A 12,115-nucleotide genomic window follows, 5' to 3' on the forward strand; every position below is an offset into this window, starting at 1 on the left:
TTAAATTCCATAGTTAAGATGTTTTATCCGTTAGGCATTAAAAGTTGCATTAGTTGTTGAGAAATTCTTAGATTTTCCATTGGTGGTGCAAAATTTTTAATGTTTAACACTAAACATGAATTAAGAAACAGCTAAATGCACGGTGCTTCAGCATTTTTAGATATTCCATTGGATTAGGATAGTGCTCTGGCCAGCTCCAGTACACATTTGGGCCTCAGACACTTACTAGCTGTGTGACCCTGGCTGGGCAAGTCACTTAACCCTGTTTGCCTCTGTTTTCTCTTCTGTAAAATGAGTTGAAGGAAATGGCAAACCATTCCAGTATCTTTGCCAAGAAAACCCCAAATAAGGTTATGAAGAGACAGACACGACTGAAACAAATGAACAACAACAGAGTTGGAGGAGTTTGGTTCAAATCCTACCTCTCACAGTTACTACCTTGGGCAAATTGCTTAACCTCCCTGGGTTTGTTTCCTCTTTTGCAAAATGTAAAATGGACCAGATGGCCTCAGAAATCCCTCATAGTTCTAGATCTTCGCGGCAATGAGTCCATCCCCTCTCACTGCTTGAGAGAGCATATGTAAAATTTAAATTTATTCTGTTCTTTAAAATTTATTTAATAATAATGCTGCTTAGATACAAATTTGATTTACCATAACTTCTCTGGATTGTGTGCTTCATTATTTGTGAATAAGGAGTTGTTATCAGACATGAGGCTGGAGAGGCAGGCCATATCCTGGCACAGAAATGAGACAGAGGATCTTGAATACTGAAGGTAGTTAGCTGTTGAGGATCCAATTGGTGGGTGATTAAATAGGGGAAAACTGTTTTCTTTTGCTGCTCCTTGCTTGATTTCCCTCAGCATAATTTGTGACCTCTCAGCTAGGGTCCTCTCAGTCCCAATCCCTGATCTGTAGGTACCCAGATCACACCCAAAGAATGGGAAGGGCACATAGAAGAAGATCTTCAGAGATGGCTGGAACGGATGGTTTGGTGTTGGTGTGGTGCATTTTCCTTCCACTTTCTACATGTTTAATCAACCAATGACTCAATCACTGAATATATATGATATGTGTGCCAAGTTCTGTGCTAGTCTCTACAGATACAATGACAAAAGCAAAGAGTCCCTGACTCAAGGACCTTACAGTTTAGTTGGGGGAATCAATAGGTATATAAAGTACATGGGTATATTCAAAATAGATTGGAAATAGATCCAAGGTGACTTAGGAGCAGAGACCCTAAAAGCTGGGGGGCAGAGATCAGTAAAGGCCTCATGCAGAAGATGTCCCTTGAATGAGTCTTGAAGAAAACTAGGGACAATGAAATTGAGGGAGTGCTTTCCAAGTACCAAGGACAGCTAATGCAAAGGCATTGAGTTGGAATGTCATGTATGAAGAACAGCAAGAAGGCCAATTTGTCTGCACTGTAATGTGTATAGAAGGCAGCAATTGGAGGAAACCCAGAAAAGTTAAAGACAGCTTGTTTCAGGCATTAAATGTCAAACAGAGTTTATATTTGATCCTAAGGGTAGCAGAGAGTCTTTCTTTATTAATAGAAAGTGATATAAAAATTATATTTCCACTTTGGGAAAATTGATTTGGCAGTTGAGTAGAGGATGGATTAGAGTGGGAAGAAACTTGAGCAGGGAGATCAAAAAAGAGACTATTGCAATAGTCCAGGCAAGAGGGCCTGAATTAAGTAAGGTGGTATCTATGTGAGTGAAGAAAAGGGGGGCAGCTGGTTGGTGGTGCAGTGGATAGAGCACCGGCCCTGAAGTCAGGAGGACCTGAGATCAAATCTGGCCTCAGACCAAACACTTGACACTTACTAGCTGTGTGATCCTGGGCAAGTCACTTAACCCCAATTGCCTTAAAAAAACAAAACAAGATAAGAAAAGGGGATAGATGCAAGAGCTGCTGTCAAGATTAAAATAAGATTTCAGTAAACCATATGGCCATAAAACATGGAGTATGAATCCTGGAAATGGGGTTTCAAGGGTTGTAATTATATAGAAGAATATCCAGTTGTGAGGTGGGGGCTCTGGAGCTCTATATTTCATACTTTTCAATATTTGGAATAATAATCCGTATCATCCCCTAGCTAACATTTGAACTCAACCAGGTTGTGTTTGAATAGCTGATGTTGCCAGTTTTGGGAGCTATACAACAAGATGTCTATAAACTAAATGTACTCTGTTGGTCAGAGAGGATAACTGTAGCCTATTTAAAAGGCTACGGTGCCATAGAAGAACTGAGGTGAGCATGAATCAAGATGGATCAAGGAGGGTACCCTCTGTGATAAATTCACTTAGTGAATAATTATGCTGACTTGCTGGATAATTAATACAGTAACATACCATCATCTTACAGGCTTAAGGAAGGCAACACATAGGCCATTTTGGAATTCTGCCGCTACTGCAGTGACACAAGTATCACATTCAGGGTAAACAGGTTTCTCATTATCATGAAATAATTCTTTTTGTTACCTATAAATCAACTTTGAAAATTCTTCTATCTGTTCCTCCAAGAATCTGTAAGCCAGTTTTTCATTTAACTGCAACTTCATTTTGTTTTTTTTAAATTTCAATTAAAATTAGAATGTTAATATTGATATAATTCGATTTGTCAAGATATTAGGAGACACCCTGCTTTCCAGAGCTAAGGCCTAGCAAGCAAGCTGTGTCCTGAGCTTGGCATAACAACAATCCTTTGTGCTTACCCTCTGGATGATCTTAGCCACAGCAAAATCCCAGAATAGGGATTTATAATTTTCATATTAATCCCTACTTCCCAGGGGATCCTGGACTGAGAGCTGGGGCTACAGCAATGTGCTGCAGCAGAAAGAAACCAATCAGATCTTTTGATAGTCTGAACAATCCCTGTCCCTGTAACTGCTAAATGAACTGAACCAGGTGCCATATTCCTGTTCCTACCGTGCTAACTCTGGTTCTGTACCCTCCTGAACAATCACAAGGCTCAACAACTCTTGAGACTTAAGACAATCATAAGGCTCAAAGATTCTAATAATTTAGAAATTTTCCCACAGGACTCAAGAATGCCTATATTGTCCCCCAAAAAATGTCAACTGTGGGAACTGTTTACACAAGACCTAAAAATGATTGTGTTGGATCCTGACTTTTTGTGGTTATTATGCTTAAAAACCCCACGCCTGCCGCAAGCCACAAGCCCTCTTTCTCAGGAGGACTTCTACTTGCAAGTATTTTTCTCACTTTGAAATTAAACTTCTGTTTGATTCCTGACTGTCCTGTCTCTGGCCTGCTTTGTTTGGCTGCAGCCACCTACAGGTTAGAGACCAGTTCTGGTCTGATTGACAAATGCCTCCAATATCATGTCAATTCACTAATAATGGTACAAGAATCATACATTAAAATGCCATCATAGAATCATGTATTTGGAGCTGGAAGGACCCTTAGAGATCATTGAGTTTAATTCTCTTATTATATACAGATGAGGAAAATGATACTCAGAGAAGTGAAGAAATTTGCCCAAGGTCACAGGACATTAAGGGGCAGAGCCAGGATATAAATCCAGGTCTTCTTATTCTATATTAGGAGTCTTTTCACTGTCTCAACTAAGAATCACATGGTTCAAAAAAACCATATGATTCTTTTTTCAAAAATTTTTTAGCATGGCTGAACTCTTTTTTTGCTGCATTACCGTTGCCACTGCACAGGACTTAAAACCACTTTGAATTTCTCTCTGTTTCATTCTTTGCTAAGGCCAGCCCTTTGGTCACTAAGTGGGCTTACTGCCGATGGGCCATTCTACACTTAGGTAGGCTGCCTTCAGAAAGTGGTCCTCTTCCATCATTGTGCTCTAAGCCTTTTCAGCATGATAGAAACTTTCAGAATTTGCACTTTGATAACCCAAGATTATCTCCACACCATGGTAAAGAATTGCAGTAGGACTTCTGTGGACTAATATATCACAAATACGAAGATAGGGTACCACAAGCAGAAACATTAGGAAAGGATGTTGGCTGGTGGCAACTGTCCTGGGCTAATTAAGATAGCAGCAGAGAAAAGGGATTTGACTGACCTTGTAAGTTGTCCATCTCTTCATTCTGGGTATTTTCTCTGACTTCACCCATGCCTGGAATGCTCTCCCTCCTCCATTCCACCTACTGACCTCCCTAGATTTCTTTAAAAGTTCCAGCTAAAACTCCTCTTTCTGTAAGTCTTCCATGAGCCCCCTTAATTCTAGTGCCTTCCTTCTGTTAATTACTTCCCACTTATTCCACATATAGCTCACTTTATATATATTTATTTGCATGTTGTCTCTCCAGTTAGTTGATTCTCAGAAGTGAGTTGATTCTCAGAAGAATAAAACAATCTATCAGAAGTACAAAAACAGCAAAAGTACTTTAGGGGAAATTATATTTCTCTCAGATCAGAGGCCTAGAGTTCATATGAGGTCTCCAATATATTACATCTTTTGTTTTTAACTAAACTTATTAAAACAAAAAACACTTTCAAGCAAAGTGAGTAAACACAACCTTATAAATACACGTTCCCCACCCCCCCAAAAAAGCTGGGACCTCATGTGGCTAAAGCCATTTTTGATAAGTTTTATAAAAGAGTATGATAAGAATGAAATGAGCACTGGATTTGGAATTGGAAGACACATTTTAACTATGCCACTGGAAAGTTTATGGAATCGGGCAAGTCCCTTCACCACTGTAGGGCTCAGTTTCTTTATCTGTAAAACAAGGAGAACATACTAGATGATCTCTCAGGCCTTTGCCAGGTCCTACATACTATGACTACATGTAAAAGAATTTTATCTTCAGAGAGAAAAGAGGCCTCACCCATTTTCATTCGGAGAGAAGCAAGTCATTATATCAAAAGACACAAGAGGGGAGTACAAAAGTGACTTAACAATAGACTACAACTAGTTGAATCTTTAGCTGAAGGGTAAAAAGGAATGGAACTCTAAATATCTAATTTTTCATTTTTTGAAAGTATTTGAATGCACACATCCATACCTGCAAAATTGTGTTTCATTGAGTATTACTTCATTTCAATTAGATGGTCTACATTCCAAGGTCTTCCTGCTGAAGAGTTTGTCTGTAATGTTCAGGAAAGCTTCTAGGTGACATGTTATAGACATTCCAGAATAGAGATGTGATTTTAGTGATGGAACAAGGCATCACAATCATGAAGAGTAGCACTTCTCAAAGTGGAGTCTATGGACCTCTAGAGGTCCCCAAGACCTTCCAAGAGGGTCTGTGATATCAAAATTATTTTTCTAATAAAAATAAGACATATTTGCCTATTAAAATAATCCTCCCTTTTGTAACTACATAGCTGTATGATCATGGATTTTCTTCATATACTTCAACCAAAGCAATGTACCACAACAAATTAAATGCAGAGGGGGATATGAGAATCCTGCTGTCTTAATCAATAAGTAAATTAATAAACATTTATTAAGAGCCTACTATGTTCTAGGCACTGTGTTATATGCTGTGGATACAAAAAGAGGCAAAAGACAATACCTATCCTCGAGAAACTTATAATCTAACTGGAGAGACAACATGCAAATAAATATATATAAAGTGAGCTATATGTAGAATAAGTAGGAAGTAATTAACAGAAGGAAGGCACTAGAATTAAGGGGGCTCATGGAAGACTTACAGAAAGAGGAGTTTTAGCTGGAACTTTTAAAGAAATCTAGGGAGGTCAGTAGGTGGAATGGAGGAGGGAGAGCATTCCAGGCATGGGTGAAGTCAGAGAAAATACCCAGAATGAAGAGATGGAGTGCCTTGTTCATGGAACAGCCAGGAAACTAGTGTCACTGGATTGAAGTGTACATGTTGGGAAGTAACGTGTAAAAAGATTGGAAAGGTAGAAAGGAGCTAATAACTTAGACATTAAAGAGATTTGTGAAAATATCACTCTTCTCACTATTTTTTTTGGAAATACAATTTTTAAAATAAAAAATGTGCTATTAAGGTTAACGTAATAAATTTCTTATTTTTTAAAAAAGAATATTTTTTAAAATTATAATTTTTAATTTCTAGTTCAGGAAATATTGATAGACAACCCACATACGCAAAAGCTTTTTGGTGTCCTCAATAATTTTAAAGAGTTTAAAGCGGTCCTGAGACCAAAAAAGTTGATAACAACTGATATAGGAAAAATATTGCTATTTATAAACTTTAAATCTGGAAAACTCCTCAATGCTATACTCTGTGGATCATATTTCTCAATTATATGCTGGCTGGCTGATATTGTTTTCTACAACTTTCTTGTTTAATACATGAACCTGCAGCTAATAGACCAGGTAGTAGAATTCAGATAACTTTTGGACCTCTATTGCTGTTGAAAATATCTGCTTGGGGATAAGATTGTTTTCACTTGGCTTGGTCATGATCTTATTTTTCCAAAATCAGCCTTATTTATATCCACAACATTGAGTCAGCTTTGTAAAGTGGTAACTGATCATTTCATTTTTTTTTGCACTTTTTTTTTTTAAATTATACTTTCTAAAAATTTTTATAGTTTTCTGAGGCTTCTCCATTTTGGTGTTTCATTGTGGTATAGAGATGACCCTGAGCTCTTGAAGACTATATTAGAGAAGTATAAGCTTTGGAATGTCATAACAAGATGGAAAAGAAATGAATGTTAGATCAGTGATTTAGTTTCCTTTGTCTGAGGATTAACCTAGTGAAGCTAGGTTTGGATAAGCTCATCAATAGAAAATTGGTTCCTAGCTAATGAAAGCAGCTCATTAAGACTGATAAGATGAAGAGGGATTGTGATCTACATCAGTGAGTCAGTCAATATTAAGCACTGATTATGTACCAATTGCTGTGCTAAGCTCTACAGTTACAAAGAAAGGGAAAAGATAGCCCCTGCCCATCATCAAAACTATTTGGCACTGGCTAAGAAATAGAGTGGTGGATCAGTAGAAGAGGTTAGGTACACAAGACACAGTAGTAAATGACTATAGTGATCTATTGCTTGATAAACCCAAAGACCCCAGCTTCTGGGATAAAAACTCACTATTTGATAAAACTGCTGGGAAAATAATATAGTTTTATAGACCTTTGGGCATAGTCCAAATTGCTCTCCAGAATGGTTGGATCAGTTCACAATTCCACCAACAACGCATTAGTGTTCCAATTTTCCTACATTTTCTCCAATATTTATCACTTTCATTTTCTATCATATTAGCCAATCAGATAGGTGTGAGGTTGTTTTAATTTGCATTAATTTGCATTTCTCTAATCTCTAATCAATACTCTAAATAACTATTGATTAGAGAAATGCAAATTAATGCAAATTAAAACAACCTCACACCTATCTGATTGGCTAATATGATAGAAAATGAAAGTGATAAATATTGGAGAAAATGTAGGAAAATTGGAACACTAATGCGTTGTTGGTGGAATTGTGAACTGATCCAACCATTCTGGAGAGCAATTTGGACTATGCCCAAAGGTCTATAAAACTGTGCATACCCTTTGTTCCAGCAATACCACTACTGGGTCTTTATCCCAAAGACATCATAAAAAAGAGAAAAGGACCTGTGTGTACAAAAATATTTGTAGCAGCTCTTTTTGTAGTGGCAAGGAATTAGAAATTGAAGGGATTCCCATCAATTGGGGAATGGCTGAAGAAGTTGTGGTATATGAATGTAATGGAATACTATTGTGCTATAAGAAATGATGAACAGGCTGACTTCAGAAAAACCTGGAAAGATTCCATAAACTGGTGCAAAGTGAAGTGAGTAGAACCAGGACAGCCTTATACACGGTAACAGCAAAATTGTGCAATGATAGACTATGATAGACTTAGCTCTTCTCTGCAATACAAGGATCCAAGACAATTCCAATGGACGTATGATGGAAAATGCTATCCATATGCAGAGGAAGAAATATGGAGTCTGAATGCAGATTGAAGCATACTATTTTCACACCTTTTTTCCCTTTCTTGTGGCTTTTTTCTTTTATTCTGATTCTTGCTTTACAACATGACTAATGCGGAAATATGATTAATATGATTATACATCTATAACCTATATCAGATTGCTTGCTGCCTTGGGGAAGGGTGAGGAAGAAAAATTTGGAACTCAAAACCTTATAAAAGTGAATGTTGAAAACAATATTGACACATAATTGGAAAAAAATAAAATACTATGAAGTGGGGAAAAAAGGATAGCTCCTGTCCTCAGGGAGCTCACAATTTAATGGGGTGACAATATGCAAACAACTATTTACAAACCAGGTACATACAGGATAAATAGAAAATAATCAACTGAGGGAAGGCACTAGGATTAAGAAGGGCTAGGTGAGGTTTTCAATAGAAGGTGGAATTTTGTCTGACACTTGAAGGAAGCCAGGGAAGCCAGGAGGCGGAGAATGGGGGGACGGAGCATTCAGGAGTGTCAGAGGGCCAGTGAAAATGTCTGGAGTCAAGAGATGGGGTGTTTTGTGTGAGGAGCAGCAAGGAGACCAGTGTCGCTAGATTGAAATGTATGTGGTGAGTGTATAAGGTGTAAGAAGACTGGAAAGGTGGTGGTTGGAGCTAGGTTATAAAGGACTTTGAATGCCAAAAAAAGAGAGAATTTTCTGTTTTATCATAGCAGTGATAGGGAGCCACTGGAGTGTTTTGAGTAGGGAGTGACATGGTTGAACCTAAGCTTTAGGGAAATCGCTTTGGCAGCTGAATGGAGGATGGACTACAAAAGGTAGAGATATGGGACAGACAGACCCCCAAGTAGCTACTACAATAAGCCAGGTATTAGATGATGAGGGCCTGTATCACTGTGGTAGCAAGATCAGAGCAGAGAAAGGAACATATTGGAGAGATATTGCAAAGGTGAAATTGACAGGTCTTGCCAACAGATTGGGTAAGGGAGTGGGGAGCAAGTAAGGAGTTGAGGATGATACCTAGGTTGCCGCCCCGAGATTTGGTAGGATAATGGTGCCCTTGACAGGAAGAGAAAGTTTTGACGAGAAGAATGTTTGGAGAAAAAGACAATAAGTTCAGTTTTGAACATGCTGAGTTTAAGATGTCTACTGACATCCAGTATGAGATGTCTAATAGGCAGTTGGAGATATAAGACTGGAGGTCAGGAGAGAAATTAGGGCTAGATAAGAAGATTTCAGAATCATCAACATTGACATGTGAATTGAATCCATGGGAGCCGATGAAATCACCAAGTGAAGTAGTACAGAGAGAGGAAGAAGATGGCACAGGACAAGAGGCCTGTAGGACCTCCATGATTAGTGAGTTTGACCTGCATGAAGGTCTTTCAAAGAGCAGTCAGATAGGTGGCAGGAGATAGTACTATCCTGAAAAGCCTAGAGAATATTAAGGAGAAGAGGATAATCAACAATGTCAAAGACAGCAGAAGTTAACAAAGATGAGGATTGAGAAAAGGCTTCTGGATTTGGTAGTAAAAATATCATTGACTAGCTTTGGAGAGGATAATTTCAGTTGAATGATGAGGTTGGAAGCCAAACTACAGAGAGTTAAGAAGAGAATGAGAGGAAAGGGAATGGAGACACCTATTGAAGACAACCTTCTAAAGGAGTTTAAGCTACAAAAGGCAGGAGAGATAGGGTAATAGTGGAGGTGGATTATCTATATGAGTAGAAAGAGCACCTTCACTGATGAAATAAACTATGATAAAGTTAATGAAGACTATTTTAGCACATTCCAATCAAATGAATCATTTACGATACTTTCCTTAGCTATCCTAGGCTTAGTGTGTCTGTTTGGGGGCGAGGAGGGTTAACTATTAAATCTGTGGCACCTAATGTATCACTCTTCTGCTAGACCAGGGATGGGGAACCTGAGGCCTTAAGGCCACACGTGGCCTTCTAGAGCCTTAAGTGCAGCCTTTTTAAGGATTTGTTCTATAAAATTTGGATTCGGTCAAAAGGTTGCTAAGGCTCTAGAAGGTGGTCTGAAGGCCACAGGTTCCCCACCTCTGCACTAGACCAAGGATAAATGTACAACTCTAATATCAAAAGCATTTATTTAAAACATGGAAAATTCTTAACTTCAAGCGAATGAATCAAATAGCAAAGCAAAATTTCCTACACCAGAGAGTCTAATGCTTTCATAGGCAACAGGTGGTTATGATGCTTCGTTTTTGCAGGCTGTTCTTCAAGTCACCTTTGTAGAATGGTAGATTGCTTAATTTTTCAATTCCCTGATATGGGGTGCTTCCCACCAAATGCAAAAGTGCCCTGAACACCAAACATTTGTAGCAGGACTGGCCAAAGTTCCTGATAGTAAGTTCAAGCATCATAGTACTGTGCAGTTTTCCTTGAGTTATTTTGATCTGAAACCGTAGTTTCAGTAGTAGGCTTCCTTCAACTGATCTCTTAGCCAAGGGACATACTGTCTGGGAGTCTCCACATCTTCTGAACCTCTAAAGTACAGACCTGTAGGCAGACATGACTCTCACCCAAACATCAACAGATGAACATGTGCTATTAGACTGTTCTTGGGGGCATTATATTATTGCACTAGAAAGGACATTTGCTGACTCCAGTGAGCTTGTGGCTCAAGCCCCGGGGTCCCCAGAGTGTTTAGCAGAGGCCATTTGGGTATTATTAACTCTTCAACCAATGACCTGAATCCTCACCCAATGTGTCACTTTATTGCTACATGTATGAGACACATATATAGAATAGCAGAAGACATGAAAAAATAATAAGGAAATGAATCAAATAGAAGTATGGATAGGAAAGGGGGAAATGAGAAAAGAAAAGAATATGAATTTTGTAGCTATGAAAAGGAAGTAAACATTTATTAAGTGCCTACTATGTGCCAGGTGATTTATAAATAATTATCTCATTTGAACCTGCCAAAATCATATGGGGTTGGTATTTTACAGATGAGGAAACTGAGACAGTCAGAGGTGTAAGGGCTTGCCTAGAGTGTCACAGCTATTAAGTGATTGAGACTGGATCTCAGGTTTCTTGTCGCCAGGCCTAGCACTCCATCCATTGTACCACTCAGATGCCTCTAGTAGAAAACTGCTCTATGCATCAATACACGAAAGTGAAATGACCTTTACTGGGGAGTGCTACTAATGACTTTGTGGGCAGCAGGTTCTCGTGATATACATTCTGTGATCTTTTGAAGCATTGGAGAAATATTCTTAGATTATGCTCTGTGTAATCCTACATCTCGGTATAATTTTATCCATTAGCCTACTCATTTAATTCCAGCTAATTGAGGCAGCATATGCAGTGCTGGAGTCAGAAAGACTCATCTTCCTGAGTTCAAGTCTGGCCTCAAACACTTACTAGATATGTGACCCTGGGCAAGTCATTTAACCCTGTTTGTCTTAGTTTCCTCATTTATAAAATGAGCTGGAAAAGGAAATGGCGAATCACTCCAATATCTTTGCCAAGAAAACCCCAAATCATGAAGAGTCAGACATGACTAAAATGACTAAACACTAACACCATACCACTTATTTAATGGTTTGATTTGAATATCATTGGCACAATCTTCTACTTTATTTTTGAAGGGGACCTTTTAAAATGTTATGTACATATTAGCACAGGTATGCAACAAGATCTTCAGTTGGGTAGATCAAATAGTGGTCCAGAGTACAATAAAATGCTGTCTAGTGTAACCAGTGAAGCAATGACTATAAAGTTATTCAGCTGAACTTGATAAAGCAGATGTCTTTTTCATCCTGCCAGAAGTATAAGTGGCACATATTGAGCAGATCAGACCATGCTAGTTGGAACAGCACAGCACAAGCAAGACCACCCGGCTGAATTTGCAAGGGCATCTCTGGTAGAACCACATCTGGTGATGCACCTTGCCTATAGCACATCCTCAAGACAAAAGGAGGTGGTACAGTCTTCTCTAACTTTATAGTTTGTGCTTGTCATGAACTGATGAAAGCTATTAATGTAGCATCACTTGTTTTGTTGTAAGAAACATCTTGATCCCTGCGTTACTCTAACCAAATCAATCCTGGTAGTAGGAGGAAATTGGCTGTGGTTGTGAGGAGTAACCTTCTGGTTTTGTCTTTTCATTAAAAATGTTTTATTGATGCTTTTTTACTTTTTAATATTCTTGTCACTTCTAATTGGCTCCCCCTCTACCAGGACC

This window comes from Phascolarctos cinereus, unplaced genomic scaffold (genome assembly GCF_003287225.1).
Source record: "Phascolarctos cinereus isolate Bilbo 61053 unplaced genomic scaffold, phaCin_HiC Scaffold_4;HRSCAF=312, whole genome shotgun sequence".
Classification (NCBI taxonomy): domain Eukaryota; kingdom Metazoa; phylum Chordata; class Mammalia; order Diprotodontia; family Phascolarctidae; genus Phascolarctos; species Phascolarctos cinereus.